This window comes from Lithobates pipiens, unplaced genomic scaffold (assembly GCF_037356315.1).
Source record: "Lithobates pipiens isolate NorthernLeopardFrog02 unplaced genomic scaffold, aLitPip1_a1.2 Scaffold_13, whole genome shotgun sequence".
In the NCBI taxonomy this organism is placed as follows: Eukaryota; Metazoa; Chordata; class Amphibia; order Anura; family Ranidae; genus Lithobates; species Lithobates pipiens.
The window spans coordinates 550,991,035-551,008,699 of NW_027507718.1; positions in this window are offsets into that span (position 1 = coordinate 550,991,035).

Genomic DNA, 17,665 nt, shown 5'->3' on the forward strand with positions numbered 1-17,665 from the left:
CTGTCCTGTATCACATGATAAACGTGTCACCAAAGGTTAAAGTTCTTGTATACATTAAACACGTAAGTCCGCCGCGGCGAACGACGGAAAAAGGCGTTCGAACGTGCGGACCGCGAATGTCGGAAATTCGCCGCGAAACGACCGCCGGGCGAAACGTTCGTCCATCACTAACTGTCATTACTTTTCAGTATTTGATGACGGATCTCCCCACAAATCGCTATCGCTCAATTCTGCGAGTGATTCTAATTTATTATCGCTGTTTTCTAGCTGGTCTAAAACCATTTTTGATGTAAAAGGACAGTTTTGGTTGCTATGGACAATCTCCAGTTTCCAGGCATAAAGAACAGTTTTTATTACATAAAACTGCATGCAGGACACTGGGCAGACCACTAGGGACAAAGGGGATGTGAAATATTTACATACAGCAATGTAATCTGTAAGATTACATTATACTGTATGTTTACTGTTTGTTTCACTTTTTGAATTTGGCCCGGATCTCCGTCCCCGTGCGTCGCAACGCTCGCAGGGCACGGAGATCGGCGATGTGATGCATCGAGCGAGGCACGGCTCGCTCGTACAGCGGGGAGACAACGCTGGATCCGAGGGAGAAGGTGAGTAAACCTCCTCCTGGATCCAGCGATGCAGTCCCGAGTCTGGCTCGGGGATACCACTTTTGGCATGAAAATTCCTCCCCGAGCCAGACTCGGGAATACCGTCAGGGGGGTTAATTTCAGCGACAACACCCAGTGCCCTCCCCAAAATCATCCAAATTATGACAAATTATATAAAATTTGCCAACTCGTGAATTTTTTTCCCAAAGATTTGCAGAACTCTATTTTCCTGATGAACATATATGTGTAGATGATTCCCTGGTACCATTTTCAGACTGGCTAGGAATAAAACAATACATTCCTAGCAAAAGGGCCAGATACGGAGTCAAATTTTACAAGCTGTGTGAGAAAGTCACGGGATATCGGTATGCGTTCCGCATATACAAAGGAAGAGATTCCCAGCTCCAGCCCCCTGAGTGCCCGGCCTACATGGGCACAACTGGAAAAATTGTATGGGACCTGGCATACCCACTATTGAACAAAGGTTACCACATGTACGTGGATAACTTCTACACTAGCCTGGCCCTTTTCAAATACCTATACTTCGCAGAAACCCTGGCCTGCGGAACCTCCAGAAAGAATAGGAAGGGCTTCCCACAATCTATAGTGAATAAAAAGTTGTGAAAGGGGAAAGTGTAACTTTGAGATGTAATGAAGTGCTGACTTTGAGGTGGAAGGATAACAGGTATGTGTACATGATATCTACCATCCACGATGAAACTACAGTTGAGGTTCAAAGAAGATGAGGTCCCATTGAAAGCCAAAGTGTGTTCAAGAATACAATCTCTACATGGGAGGGTGGATTTTAATGACCAAATGTTTCAGCCTATTTGTCAATAAGGAGGTCCTATTTCTGGTACAAGAAAGTAGCAATTTATCTAATAAATTTGGCCATTTATAATGCATACATAATTTACACCAAATACATGAAAACCCCTGCCCACTTCCTCAAATTCATTGAATAAGTTGTAACGTCCCTCATCTACCAACAAAGACCCCCCAGAAAAACTTTGCTCTGATGCTGTTAGCCAACTTCAAGAGTGCCACTTCCCAGACAACATTCCACCATCTAAAGCAGGCTGAAGATGCCAAAAAAGATTTCACGTATGTAGCAAAAGAAGATTTCAAAGAGATGCCATCTACCATTATCCCCAGTGTCCCTCCCAACCCAGCCTTTGCATCAGTGAATTCTTCCGAATTTTTCACACATACCTAAAATATTAGCCCATATTTTTAACCATTTCCCCACTTTCATCATCTGTGCTGACCATTTTCAATGCTTCCTCAAATAACCATGCCACTGCCTTCCACGTGAACTGACCCTGGCCTGTTTTTTGACTATGCCTCTGTCTACTGCTCAGACTGCTTCCATGTTAACTGACCTGGCCTGTTTTATGGACTATGCTTTTGCCTACCACTTGTACTGATCTGTTGTCCTGCTACTGTAGTACTACTGCTACTTAGTACACAGAGGTCTCACATGCGAGGGGCTCCAGAATTGTTTTTCCGGATGAAGAAAAAATCTTTTTTGTTTTCTCCGGGTTTCATAATTTCCAGATTAGGGTCTGGAGTCTGAAGACTTCAAAGAGATTTGGGTGAGAGAAGCCTCTACCCCTTTGCCCCTGTGCACAGGTCTTACCTGATTGCAGCCCTCAGCCTGCTGCTGACTTATGGCCTCATGACTCTGCCTGCCGCATGAACTGACCACACCTCTGCCTACTGCCTGGACTATGGAAATAAATAGCTGTAGCAAGAGGCAGTATGTTTATGAAGGTCTGGAGAACAGAGTACAATGAGTGTCTGCAGGTAACAGTGTTCCAGGACCAATATTATGGCTGTGCTGGCTTTCTCTGGCTGGACAATTCCTATGGACAAATGATTTGGCTGTTCTGATGATATCCTTGTGTTGACTATAGACAATATTCCCTGCCTGCTGCCTGGATAATTACTATTATTGTCGCTAAGCACATCCCTGCTTGCTGCCTGGACTAATTCTCTCCTCTGTGGACACTACTAAAACCACAGGTCATACTTTTTTTTACATTTTCCTCAACAGAATTTAGAATTTAGAAATATGAAGGACCTTCAAAAATGATAGGTTATCAGGAAATTAGATGTTTAATGTATGCTCCTAGAATGTCTGAAGGTGCTATTTGAATGTTGGTCCTCTGTAAGTGACCAGGCTGTGTAAAAGTCTCACACATGTGGTAGCCATACTCAGGAGTAGCAAAATGTATTTTGAGGTGTTATTTTTTTCTATGTACATGCTATGTGTTAGAAATCTTATAAATGGACAACTTTGGGTACATTTTTTTTCCTTTTTTTCCACATTTTTCAAAAACTTCTGGAAAAAAATGAACTGTTCAAAAGACTCATTATGCCTCAAAGATTATATGTTGAGGTGTTAGCTTTCCAAAATGGGGTCATTTTGTGGGTGTTTCCATTGGCCTGGTGCTCCAGAGCCTTTAAAAATTATAATAGGTGGTTGAGAAATGAGATGTGTAACTTATGCTTGTATAACGCCTGAAGGTTCTATTTCATTGTTGGGCCTCTGTATGTGGCCAGGCTGTGTAAAAGTCTCACACATGTAGCATTGTCATACTCAGTAGGAATAGCAGAATGTTTATTGGGGTGTCATTTTTGCTATGTACAACTCACCATGTGGCCTACTAAATACCTTGGGATGTTTACTTTCCAAAAAGAGGTAATTTGGGAGGTATTTACTTTCCTGGCTTGTTAGTGTCTTAATAATTGAGAGTGATCAATTTTCAATGATTGGCACCATAGCTTGTGAACTCTATAACCTTAACACAGACCAAATAATATACACTAATTAGGGTTATTTTTACCAAAGATATGTAGCCATATACATTTTGGACAGAGAATAAATTTTATGACAAGACTAAGAAAAGGGCATTTTTTCACAAAATGTTCAGTCTTTTTATATTTATAGCACAACATGTAAAAAACCCAATAGTGATTAAATACCATCAAAAGAAATATCTATTTTTGTGAAAAAAAGGATGAAAATGTAATTTGGGTACAGTGTTGCATGACTGAGTAATTGTCATTCAAAGTGTGAGAGCGCTGAAAGCTGAAATTTGGTCTGGGCAAGAAGGGGGTGGAAGTGTTCTGTAGGCAAGTGGTTAAAACCCCTTAAATATTATATATTTTCTGAAAGCAAAGACCCTGAAAACAATGGTGGTAGTTACAATTTTTTTTATGATACTAGCAGAGCTGTTTATTTAACACATATTTTCAGTGAAAAATACACTAAAACTAATGTTACTGCACACAAATAAAATGTGGTAGTCAACTTTTTGGTTAAATATAAAATATGAGTTTGTTTTGAGTAAATAGAAAGCCAACATGTAAAGCCTTAAAATTGTTCATGCTGGTGAAAAGGTAAATGTAATGTCGGCCATCAAAAACCAAAATACTATATAATGTTATTGTTGTGCCTTTAAATGCACGTTCAACCAAAAACTTGTTTTCTTTTGGACAGTCACTGTCTAGGGCTCTATTAGCGAGATTTTTCCTCACTTCCTGTCCTGCAGATTCTCTTCTATGGAGACCCAGATAGCAGTAAAAACCTGACAGGGATTCTTTATCCTTCCCATTCTATTTGAAAGTATATAGAGTCATTAAGGGCCAAAGTCATTCTAGGTCTCATTCACACTTGTGTATTGTGGTAACACATAACAATGCATGGCAAAGCACCTTCTCTATGGGCAGTGCAATGTGGTGTCATTCATTATGAATTGCCCCCCAATGCATTGTACAGTAGATCCCAACACACAACACACCTCTTGGCACCATAATACACATACCATGCTCTGCGGTGTGCGACCTTAAAAAAAAATGTATTGTGTGTTTTTTCCACCATTGTGGTGCATTGACAGATATTCATAATGAATAAATGTGACCATTAATACCCGGCAATGGAACACCTAAATGAACACCTAAATGTGAATGGGCCATACGTCATTTTCATGAACATATTTTTATATAAATGCTGTGTAACAGACTGAATGAGTCCTGCACATTATCACACATATCTCCTAAAGACACAGCTCTGTAGATCAGATTGGAAGCTTTACACTTCATATTTCACTTACGCTGAACACATGAGATTTGTAATAATACTTCCTTTCTCATACCACCCTGACACTGCAGAATGTACAGAGAATATCCCTCCTATAATGATGTCTCCATCCTGAGAATACTTGTACTCAAATGTATAATTCTTCATAGTCATATCACAGCGATGATCAGAGTTCTGGGTGTAAGATGTGCAGGGGGTCACACACAAAGACAACAACCACAATATTCTAAGTAGATATCTGAAGACAACATGGAAGAGTCTCTGATAGACTCCAATGACTTCTTCCTCTTCTCCCACCTCATCATCACTGACAGCAGCCCAGGATCCTGACACTGATTTCATGGCTCAGCTGAAGGCTGTGAGAGTGTCTGGTTTATAAAGAATAATTCTGTTATTTATTACTGATAGACTGGAATATGAATCTGCTTATAGAGTAGGAAAAAAAGGCCAAACATAAAATACACAGAATCCATCTTTGTCAGCACTGTAGAAAGCGAATGTTATAAAATACTATTATCACATATTGTACATGAAACAGTAAAAATTACAAGTTTGGTGGCCAAGAACGCCATGTGTATTATTATTATTAGTAGTAGTAGTAGTATTATAATTATTATTATTATTATTATTATTATTATTGTTCTATAAATACAGGTGTAGAGATGAGGTTTGGCACCTACCATAGACAATAATTCTGTGAAATAGCAGAAGGGATTGTAGACCTGTTATTGTTTGTTATCACATTGTGTAGTTGGACAAGGAAAGGTCTACAAGTTGAAGTTTTCTGTTGCAGAGGCAAATGGATGTACCAATGACAAAATAAAAAATCTCTCCTTACACAGATTTTCCCTAATAATTCCATCACTCACTGAAAATATGACTGTCATAAGACCACCTTTATATAAGAAGAGGTCTGGATTATCTATTCCTTTATATTATCGGGTCTTGTGACTCAGCTGACTGGGGGCAATACGTATTCACCGCATCATAGGTTGTCCTTAATTTATGGTGAACCTGCAAACTTATTTTCAAACTTTGTGAATGCCAGAGGATTGCTTATTGTAGTGGTGAAGCCAAACTTCACCCTTATTAACTTGTGATTTCATGAAACACTGCAGAAATACAGCTATATGGTCAAAAGAGAAATACATATAATTAATGTAATCTTTCCTCAGACGTAACATAACAATAATGGATGAACCTTGACTTACATATGGGCACATTTTATAGTACAAAGACACCAGAATGTTAGATAAAACTACAAATCTACGAGGAGAATTATGATCTAATTGGTATTGCTGAATCTTGGGTTCATTCTTCTCATGACTAGGCTATTAATATTCCTGGCTATGTTCTCTTTGTAAAGACAGAGTAAAACGGAAATATGATGGTGTCTGTCTCTATGTTAGCAGTGATCTCAAAGCAAGTGTGAAAGAGGACCAAGTTGATGAGTATTATGGGTGAGAGCATTATGGGTGGAACAGTACATGGGTGTGCATACTACAAAGGTTGTCATTGGAGTTTTTTTATAGACTTCCCAGTGTTAGTGAGGAGGTGGAGACTCAGCTCCTTGTACAGGTGGAAAGGACTGCAAGGGCTGGGACAGTGATAATAATGGAGGATTTTAACTACCCGGAAAATGACTGGCGTGATGGCATTGCTGGGACAGTTAAAGGGCAAACATTTATAAACCTGTTACAATTCAATTTTATGGTCCAGTTTATTGACTAGGAATGAGAGCAAAATCTTCCAAGGATGAGGGCTGCTCTTCAGGATTTAGACAGGGAGGGAATATTGGCATCAATGGACACAGAACAGAAATGTGAATTCTTCAAAGTGACTTATAATAACTCACTACAAAGTATATTCCCATGAGCAATTCATTTAAAAAGCTAAGAATAAAACCTATGTGGCTGGCTGCTAGTGATGGACGAACTTCCGACGGGACGTTTCGCGAACGCGGACCGGAACGTTCGCGGCGGGCCCCATTGACTTCAATGGGAGGCGAACTTTGCAAACCTACAGGTCAAATTTGCAGCCACAAAATAATTACTAGCTGTGCAAACATAGCCCCACCACATGGCCAATGACATAACACATGTATGAGGTGAATCTGGGATCGACAACTACAAGCATTCTTTTTTTATATGTGAAATTGTGACAATTCAGGACTGTGGAGCGCATGAAGGCAATGGAGGAGAGGGAAGGTCAGGGTAGGCAAAAAAGAGGGTGCAGGAGATGATCACCAGCAGCGTGACCTACAGCAATGACACCTGCACCGTGATAGAGTGATCTGACACCAGCACCGTGATAGAGAGCACTGACATCAGCAGCGTGACATACAGCAACGACACCTGCACCGTGATAGAGTGATCTGACACCAGCACCGTGATAGAGAGCACTGACATCAGCAGCGTGACATAAAGCACTGACACCAGCATCGTGATAGAGAGCACTGACATCAGCAGCGTGACATACAGCAATGACACCTGCACCGTGATAGAGTGATCTGACACCAGCACCGTGATAGAGAGCACTGACATCAGCAGCGTGACATACAGCAATGACACCTGCACCGTGATAGAGTGATCTGACACCAGCACCGTGATAGAGAGCACTGACATCAGCAGCGTGACATACAGCAATGACACCTGCACCGTGATAGAGTGATCTGACACCAGCACCGTGATAGAGAGCACTGACATCAGCAGCGTGACATACAGCAATGACACCTACACCGTGATAGAGAGCACTGACATCAGTAGCGTGACATACAGCAATGACACCTGCACAATAATAGAGTGATCTGACACCAGCACCGTGATAGAGAGCACTGACATCAGCAGCGTGACATACAGCAATGACACCTGCACCGTGATAGAATGATCTGACGCCAGCACCGTGATATAGAGCACTGACATCAGCAGCGTGACATAAAGCACTGACACCAGCACCATGATATACAGCACTGACACTAGCACCGTGATATACAGCACTGACACCTGCACCGTAAGCAGCCCCAGGAGGAAGTCAGCATAGCACAGGGATGGTGGGAGCCCCTCATAATGAGCATAGCACAGGGATGGTGGGAGCCCCTCATAATATGCACAGCAGAGGTACAGCCCCAGGAGGAAGTCAGCACAGCACAGGGATGGTGGGAGCCCCTCATAATAAGCAGCCCCAGGAGGATGTCAGCATAGCACAGGGATGGTGGGAGCCCCTCATAATAAGCAGCCCCAGGAGGAAGTCAGCACAGCACAGGGATGGTGGGAGCCCCTCATAATAAGCAGCCCCAGGAGGATGTCAGCATAGCACAGGGATGGTGGGAGCCCCTCATAATAAGCAGCCCCAGGAGGAAGTCAGCACAGCACAGGGATAGTGGGAGCCCCTCATAATGAGCATAGCACAGGGGTGGTGGAAGCCCCTCATAATGAGCATAGCACAGGGATGGTGGGAGCCCCTCATAATGTGCACAGCAGAGGTACAGCCCCAGGAGGAAGTCAGCACAGCACAGGGATGGTGGGAGCCCCTCATAATAAGCTGCCCCAGGAGAAAGTCAGCACAGCACAGGGATAGTGGGAGCCCCTCATAATAAGCATCCCCAGTAGAAATATGACACCACCCAACCTCTTCAAACAGGAGGGTATGGGCATATAGTACGGTGTGCTTTTTTTGGACAAGGAAGTGAGCCAAATGAAGAAAGAAGGTCTGTGTGCTCGATTAAAAAAAATCGTTTATAGACATATACATGGTCTACTGGTCACATGTGTTGAATTCCTCAGAGATCCATGCCTCATTCATTTTTAGAAATGTGAGGTAGTTAACACTGTCGTGAGCTAGGCAAGTACGCTTATCGGTCACGATCCCCCCTGCTGCACTGAACGTCCTTTCGGGCAGGACACTGGACGAAGGGCAAGCCAACAGTTCGATTGCAAATTGGGCAAGCTCTGGCCAGAGGTCAAGCCTGCCCACCCAGTAGTCCAGGGGTTCATCACTCCTCAGAGCGTCCACATGGGCCGTTAACCCGATGTAGTCGGACACCTGGCGGTCTAGGCGTTCCCTGATGCTGGATCTGGATGATACCTGTCGATGGGTCGGCTGAAAGAATGACCTCATATCAGAAGTCACCAACACATCTTAAAACCAGCCTCTTCTTGCAGGCGCTGTTGGATTGGTACCTGCAACTCCTTCTCTGGGAGTGGGAATTACTCCTCTGCCAGCGCACGCAAAAGCAGAATGCAGCATTTCTCGAAGCAAGGCCTGGAAGTGCTCCATTCTGATGCTCTCTGTGACAGCGGTAACATTTCCGCCATTTTGTGTTTGTACCGGGGGTCTAAGTACATTGCCACCCAGTACTGGTCCTTGACCCTTTTGCTTTTTATACGGGGGTCCCTATTAAAGCACTGGAGCATGAAGGCCCCCATTTGCATTAAACTGGAAGCGGTGTGGTGGCCTGGCTCCTGCTCATCATCCAGGATAATGTTGTCCTCTTCCTTCTCCTCTCCCCGTCCACACACAACAACAGGGATCCCAGAAAGGTTTAAAGCATGCTTTTCTTGCTCCTCCTCTTCTGCCCCGGAACCATCCTCCTCTGACTCCTCTTCAGACTCCTGTTGTTCACTTGTCTCAGATAGAGTAGCCTCCCCTGGGAATTCATCCAGCATTGCGACTTCCTCATCTTTCCGCTCCTGCTCCTCCACAGCTTGATCAATGACACGACGCAATGCACGCTCCATAAAGAAGGCATAAGGTACCATGTCACTGAAGGCACCATGGCTGCGACTGACCAGTTTGGTGATCTCCTCAAATGGCCGTAGAAGTATGTATGCGTCGCACATGAGCAGCCACTGGTGCAGTGAAAAAAAAAACAGCTTCCCAGAACCTGTTCTGCCGCAGAGTTCATACAGGTAGACGTTAACTGCACGTTTCTGCTGGAGCAGCCTATCAAGCATATAGAAGGTTGAGTTCCATCGCGTCGGGCAATCGCAAATAAGACGTCTGACCGGCAGATTGTGTCACTGCTGAATGTCAGCAAGGCGAGCCATGGCCGTGTAAGATCTTCTGAAATGGGCCGAGATTTTCCTTGCCTGCCGCAAGATGTCCTGGACCCCAGGGTATTTGACAACGAATCACTGCACGACCAAGTTTAAGACGTGTGCCATGCATGGCACGTGCATGATTTTGCCCTGTTTCAATGCACTAAGCAGATTGGCACCGTTGTCACACACCACTTTACCAACTGTCAAATTGAGCGGTGTTGGCCACTGATCTGCCTGTGAACGCAAAGCTGAAAGGAGTGCCGGGCCAGTGTGGCTCTTGGCTTCCAGGCACAACAGACGCAGCACGGCATGGCAACGTCTCACCTGGCATGTCGAATAAGTTCTGGGGAGCTTGGGCGGTGCAGCAGAAGAGACGCTAGCAGCGGAAAAGGAGGAGTCAGCCGAGGAGGGAGGAGGATGGAGTAGGAGGAGGAGGAGAAGATGAGCCAGGCCTGCATGCAATCCGTGGCGGTAAAACCAAATCTACATGGGTGCCACAGGTTACATGCTTGACAGCCGTCAGGAGGTTCACCCAGTGGGCAGCAAAAGTGATATACCTTCCCTGCCCGTGTTTGCTAGACCACGTGTCTGTGGTCATATGTATCTTGGCACCGACACTGTGTGCCAGAGATACATTCTCTTGCCACTGAACATGGCCATATAGCTCTGGGATGCCCTTCTCTGAGAAATACTTCCTTCCTGGGACCTTCCATTGTGGTGTTCCAATGGCCACAAATTTGCGAAAGGCCTCCGATTTCACCAGTTTATATGGCAGTAGTTGGTGGGCTATGAGTTCTGACAAGCCAGCAGTCAACCGTTGGGCAAGAGGGTTATCCGGCATCATCATTTTTTTACGCTTGAACATTAGGCCCACAGAAGCCTGCCTTTTTGCAGAAAAACGTGATCTTGGCGTGATGGAAGGTGGAGTGGAGGACAATTGTGAGGAGAGAGGAGAAGGAGAAGTATAAGACGAGGCTGGATGGTGAGAGCCTGGAGTGTGGCTTTGTGTGTTCCATTGCTCCCACTGGGCTCGGTGATGGCTGCTCATGTGCCTTCTTAAGGCGGTCGTCCCTAGGTGAGTGTTGGGCTTACCGCGACTAATGTGTTGACTGCAAAGTTTGCAGATGGCAACACTATTGTCAGCAGCGCACATGTTAAAAAAAGCCCACACTGCGGAGCCATGTGCCGGCGTCCTGGGAGCGCCAGATGTGACCGTACATGGCCGATGCCTCACTCCTGATACATTAGCAGTCTGCTTTGTCCCTCCTGTGCAATGTAAGTTATTCCGGCTTCTCCTCCCTATCTGCTGGTCCATATCTCCCTCTGAACTCCCCTCCTCTTCCTCTCTTGTGGGCACCCACGTGACATCACTAGACACGTCATCATCAACGTCACCTTCCCCACCGCTATAAGTAGAGATCTCGGAGTAGGCTGCAAAACCGGGGACCAACCTCCTCCTTGGGCTGATCTGGGTACTGTTGTCAGACTGCTGAGTGGCGGTTCTTGCCACCTCCTCTTCCTGATCCAATGCCAAGCATGGCTGCGCATCAGAAATGTCTTAATATGGATCGGAAAATAATTCCTGTGACTCAAGCGGAAGGTATGTGGTGGTGGTGGTGGTGTTGTTGGTGGTAGTGTCTTTGGGGATGCACATAGCAGAGAGTGAAGAAGAGGGTGCAGATCGAGAGGATGAGGAGGGTGCAGAAGAGTAAGGCTGAGTGAGCCACTCAACCAAGTCTGGTGCGTCCTTTAAAGTAATTGAATGCACCTTCTGCAACTTCCCACTTTGGCTCAAGGCTGTTGCTCCTGCCCTACCCCTACCACCCCTGCGGAAGGGCCTGCCTCTTCCTCTGCCTGTCATTTTTTAAATTACCCTGTGACAAAACTCTCAGTCCCTATACTGATAAAGGACTGCTGCAGTATCAACCCTATATATTGTGTACCTATACCAGTCCTTAAGGAATAGCAGACTGTACCTCACTCAACCCTATGTACTGTAGTACCCTATACCTTACCAGTCCTTATAAGGACCTTTGTGGAACTAGTAGGTTGTGAATGATTAGTAGACTGTACCTCAGTCCCTATACTCATAAAGGACTACTGCAGCAGAAGGGCAGCAGTCAAGTATAGTATTCTTTCTATATTTGGAAGAAAGAATATTCTACAAGCCTATTACCATACCAGTCCTGAAAAGAACCTTTGTGGACGTAATAGTAACAGCTACTGATTAAACTGACTGTCCCTCACTGCCACACACAGCTTCATCCTGGCACTATTTTAACTGACAAAACACAGGCTCCTGGAACAATAACTTGAATAGCACACAAAACTATATCCTGTACTACTTTACGATACCAGTCCTGAAAAGGACTTTTGTGGACCTAATAGTAACAGCTAATGATTAAACTGACTGTCCCTGCTGCACACAGTGTCCTGTCCCTCTCTCTACACTGACAAAAGACAGGCTGCTGCAACAATCACTAGCACAGCAGTGCCTCAAACCTATATCCTGAACTACACCTAACACCTACACCATACCAGTCCTGAACAGAACTTTTGTGGACCTAATAGCTAGCAATTTGGTTCACTGCAGTCCCATATCCACACAGCAACCTCTCCCTATAGTGACATATGAAAGAATGTAAAATGGCCGCCGGATCGGGTCTGTTTATAAGTTAGGGGGAATGTCCAAGTGTCCATGTGCTGTAATGTCTCAATTGGCTGTCCTGTACCCCATGATGGATGCGTCATCATAGGTCAAAGTTCTTTTACACAGTAAACACGGAAGTCCGCCGGGCAAAAGGCGGCAATAGTCCGCCGATCAGGCGGACCGCGAACTGCCGAAATTTGCCGCGAAACGACCGCCGGGCGAACCATTCGGCCATCCCTACTCACTGCCAAAGTTATAATTGCTATAAATAATTAAAAAAGAGTTTTTAAAAAATATAAAAATGAAGAACAAACATAGTCAAAACATAGGAAATGTTCAGTAACCGGAATGGATAGTCAGCCAAGCCAGAAGTCAGGGATCAAAGTAGTGGAAAAGCAAGAAGGATCCAGAGCCATAAGGGATGTCAGCAAAGCCAGTCTTTAAACAGGAACGCAGGCGATGTTTCTTGTGATGTTGACCAAGGTGAAGGCAGAGCTCCTCTGGACTGGACGACTTAAGTAGGCAGGACTGATGAGCAGGATATCAACAACAACTGAGTAACTGTGGAGAGAGATGGAAATTAGCCAACAGCTGAATGACCAGCTCAGAGAAGGAAGGGCTGAGCCCAGCCCTGGGACTGGGGAAAAAGAGAAGGCTAATTTATTAAATATGTTCTTCAGCTCTGTGTATACAAAGGAGCATGGAGGAGCTCATGTCCATAATTGGGGTGGTAGTGACACAGCCGCAAATGATGAACAATGGCTCAAAAGTGATAGGGTCCAGAAATATGTAGACAGAATAAAGGTGGATAAAGCACGTGGACCAGATGGCATTCACCCATGGATCCTAAAGAAATTGAGCTCCTTCATTTCGAGGTCATTGTTTCTAATATTTAGGGATACATTAATGACTGGAATGGTACCACTGGATTACCGCAGGGCCAATGTGTTGCCCATATTTAAAAGGGGGTCAAAGTATTTACCAAGTAACTACAGACCTGTTAGTTTAACTTTAGTAGTCGGGAAGACACTGGAGAGTTTAATAAATGACCACATAGATGAGTTCTTGCAGGAAAAAAAAATGTAAGCAACAGACAGCATGGATTCATAGAAACAGGTGCCTAGAGTCACCTCAGAAATGCCACTGGCAAAAGGGAAAAAGGCTTGGACTACCTAAATATTTCAAAGACATAAACAAGGATGTATAGTTTTATATAAAAGAGATTAATGGATTCATGAAAGACGGAAGTAAAACCTTGGACATAGGGGTTAGGGGCTGGGGCTGGTATACATGGATTTTGCAAAAAAGGTTTGACACAGTTCCCCACTCACGGCTCATGTGTAAGGTAAAGTCTACAGGTTTGGAAATATCAGTTTGTAAATGGATAGAAAACTGGATAAAAGACAGAATTCAGAGAGTCATGGTTAATAATTCTTACTCTGAATGGTCTAAGGTCATCAGTGGTGTACCCCAAGGTTCAGTGTTGGGACCCTTACTTTTTAATATCTTTAGAAATGATAAAGCTTCTGGGATTAAAAGTAACATTTCTGTCTTTGCAGATGACACCAAACTATGCAGTGGAATATCGTCGTCCTTACAGGATGTCTCCAATTTACAAGCCGACTTCAATGCACTGTCTAATTGGGCGACTAAGTGGAAAATTAGGTTTAATGTTGATAATGTTATGCACTTGGGGGATAAGAATATGTATGCATCATACATACTAGGGGGAGTACAACTGGAGGAATCAATGGTGGAGAAGGATCTGGGAGTTTTGGTAGATCATAAGCTCAATAATAATATGCAATGCCAAGCTGCGGTTTCCAAAGGGAGCAAAGTCATTTCTTGTATTAAGAGAGGTATGGACTCCAGAGAGAGAGAGACATCATCTTTTCAAATCATTAGTAAGACCCCATCTGGAATATGCAGTTCAGTTTTGGGCACCAGTTCTCAAAAAGTATATCGGGGAACTGGAGAAAGTGCAGACAAGGGCAACCAAACTTATAAGAAGCTTGGAAGAGGTCAGCTATGAGGAAAAATTAGAAGAATTGAATCTATTCCCTCTTGAAAATACGATATTAAAGTGGAGTTCCACCGAAAAAAAAAAATGAACAGTCAGCAAAAAGTGATCAGACACTCACCTGTCCCACAGTCCAGCGATGCGGGCATACAAAGCCTCACTCCTCTCCCCTCCTCTCCATGGCACCGCATTCTTACTGTGGGCACTGGGCTGTGGCTTCACAGCTAGGCACGCACTGTGCATACGCAAGCCATGCTGCACACTGTGAATGGTAGAGCAATCTATTGGGACCTGTGACGTGTCCCAGAAGATTGCAGGGAGGGAGGGGGAGAGGTGAACTTCCTTGGAGAGCCACGGAGCCCCAGGAGAAAGTGGGAGCTATATGCCTCTAAAAAGAGGCTATCTGCTCCCCCCAAAAAAGTAACATGCCAAATGTGGAAGTTGCATTTTTGGACGGAACTCCGCTTTAAGGTGGGATATGATTAACATGTCCAAATACATAAGTGGTTCATATACTGAAATTCATGTTGAGTTTTTCACTTTAGAGCCATCGCAGAGGACAGGAGGGCGGTCTATACGTTCGGAGAAAAAAAATGTCATCTTCAAGTACAGAGTGGTTTCTTCACAGTAAGAGCTGTGAAAATGTGGAATAGAAACCCTCCTGAGGTGATTTTGGCAAGCTCATTAGATTGCTTTAAAAAAGGCCTGGATTATTTCCTAAATGTACATAATATAAGTGGGTACTAACATTTATAGGTAAAGTTGATCCAGGGAAAATCTGATTGCCTCTCAGGGGATCAGGAAGGAATTGTTTTCACTGGCTGGAGAAAATTAGAGCATGCTTTGCTGGAGTTTTTTGTCTTCCTGTGGATCAACTGTGTGTGAAGAATTGTGTAAATGGGATTGTATTTTTTTTGGGGTTGAAGTTGATGGACTTGTGACTTTTTTCAACCTGACTAACTCTACAATAGTGGGTCCATAAACAATCTGATAGCCAATGTATATGACAATGGCCCACTCCTCTAAGCCCTTGTACACACGGTCGGAGATGCCCGATCGGACCATTTTGTCGGATATTCTGACTGTGTGTGGTCTCCATCGGACTGTTTCCGTTGGAGTATCCAACGGACCAATTTTTCCAACTTGTTGGTAACATTTTCTGACAAAATGCTCCGATTGGACATACTCCGATCATGTGTAGAGAATTCCGATCGGACAAAGTGCCACGCATGCTCAGATCAAATTCCTACATCAAAGCTATTGGCTACTAGCCTGAACATAGTCCCGTCGTAACGAAATAATGTCATCACGTCGGATTTTCCGACAACTTCGTCCGACCGTGTGTATACAACAGTTTCGGACAAAATCCGACGGATTTGGTTGTCGGAATCTCCGACCGTGTGTACAAGGGCTAAGACTCAATATTTCTTGTGGGATACTTTTATGTTTCAGTTGGTGGTCACCCTGACTGGAAACGAGGCTCTGCTTGACCTACTAATTAGCAATAACCCAGAGCCTATAGTGGATGTAGAAGAAATGGATCATTTGGGAAACATTGATCACAGGACAATTACGTTCACTGTAAGGCACAGGAAAGCAGAAAAGAGGGTCGGACAAGTACATTTCAAAAGAGTCAACTTTACCAAACTGGACTCCATACATCATGACACTAAATGGGAAGATGTTCTAGAAACCAAAAACACACAATAAAAGTGAGAGGACTTTAAGAACATTTTAGGTAATATCATTATTCCGAAGGGCAACAAATATAAAAGAACTATAGCCAAACCTAGGTGGCTAAATTCAAGTCTAAAAAGGCACAGTAAAGGGGAAAAAAAAACAGTTCTTTACAAAATATAAGGCTAAGGGGATACTATTAACATTCCAGCACTACGAATACAATAAGAAATGTAAGAGCAGCAGGGCAGCAAAAATAGACCATGAGCAACACATACCAGAGGAGAGTCAAAAAAGAATCCAATGTTTTTTTTTAAATATATCACTAGTAAAGAAGCTAAGACAGGGTTAGGGATGAGCTTCGTGTCCAGGTCGAACATCGGCTGTTCGCCCGTTCGGTGAATACCGAACGTTATGGGCCGTTCGCACCAAATTCGTGTGGCGCTCACGGCCCACAATGAACTGCGCCATCGCAGTGCATTGTTGGCTCATGATCGGCCAAGCATGCACTGTGACCCCGCATGCTTGGCCAATCACAGCGTCGGCAGTGAGGAGAGCCATGATCATAGCTCAGGCTGTGTAGTACACGCCCCACACTATATAAAGCTGCCAGCGCGGCGGCCTTGTGTAGTGTGTTGGCGTTTGTAGGAGTTAGTGGGTGTTCTGTGTACCTTCAACACAGTATACAACGTTCGTTATTGGCCGATTTTGCGTTCTTGCTCTTCTGTAGTGGTTGTTGTCTGTGTGCCCTGACCGCAGTATACACTGTATATCCATCTATATAGCTAGCTATATTTCTCTTTTTAAAAAGAGCTTGCAGTCAGTTGTAGGAGATTGTGCATGCTGACTGCGTCCCCTGACCATAGTATACACTGTTATATCCACCTATATAGCTAGCTATATGGCTCTTTTTAAAAAGAGCTTGCAATCAGTTGTAAGAGATTGTTCATGCAGTCTGCGTGCCCTGACCACAGTATACACCGTTATATCCACCTACATAGCTAGCTATCTTGCACTTTTTAAATAGAGCTTGCAGTCAGTTGTAGGAGATTGTGCATGCTGTCTGCGTGCACTGACCGCAGTATACACCGCTATATCCACCTATATAGCTAGTATAGCGATACCCTCACTTAAGAGGGCCGCAAGTTTGGTTTGGGCCCTGAGCACAGCTCCGCCAACCCCCCCGGCAATCTGCTCTAGACACTCTGGCACAGTTAGTATCTAGCAATACACATTAAATCACTTATACTCTAAATATGTGTGTTTGCGTGGGTGGATAACTCAAGCTCATAGACAATCATTGAAAGTATATGACTGACTTTACTTGTTGTTTTTATAAAAGGAATAACATGAATCGAACATTTGGTTTGCAACACATAAGCAGGTCCCTGCAGTAACCAGTAATAAAGATAAACAGAGTAATCAGCATAATAAAGTATTGCTATGCAACTCTAGCGCTGCCCTTTTTCAGCTACTTCCCCGCATGGGTAAACTAACACCCAGCACTGTCTACCTATGCAGTCAGGCCTGACTGATCTAGATGGAAGTCCAGTGAAACAATAT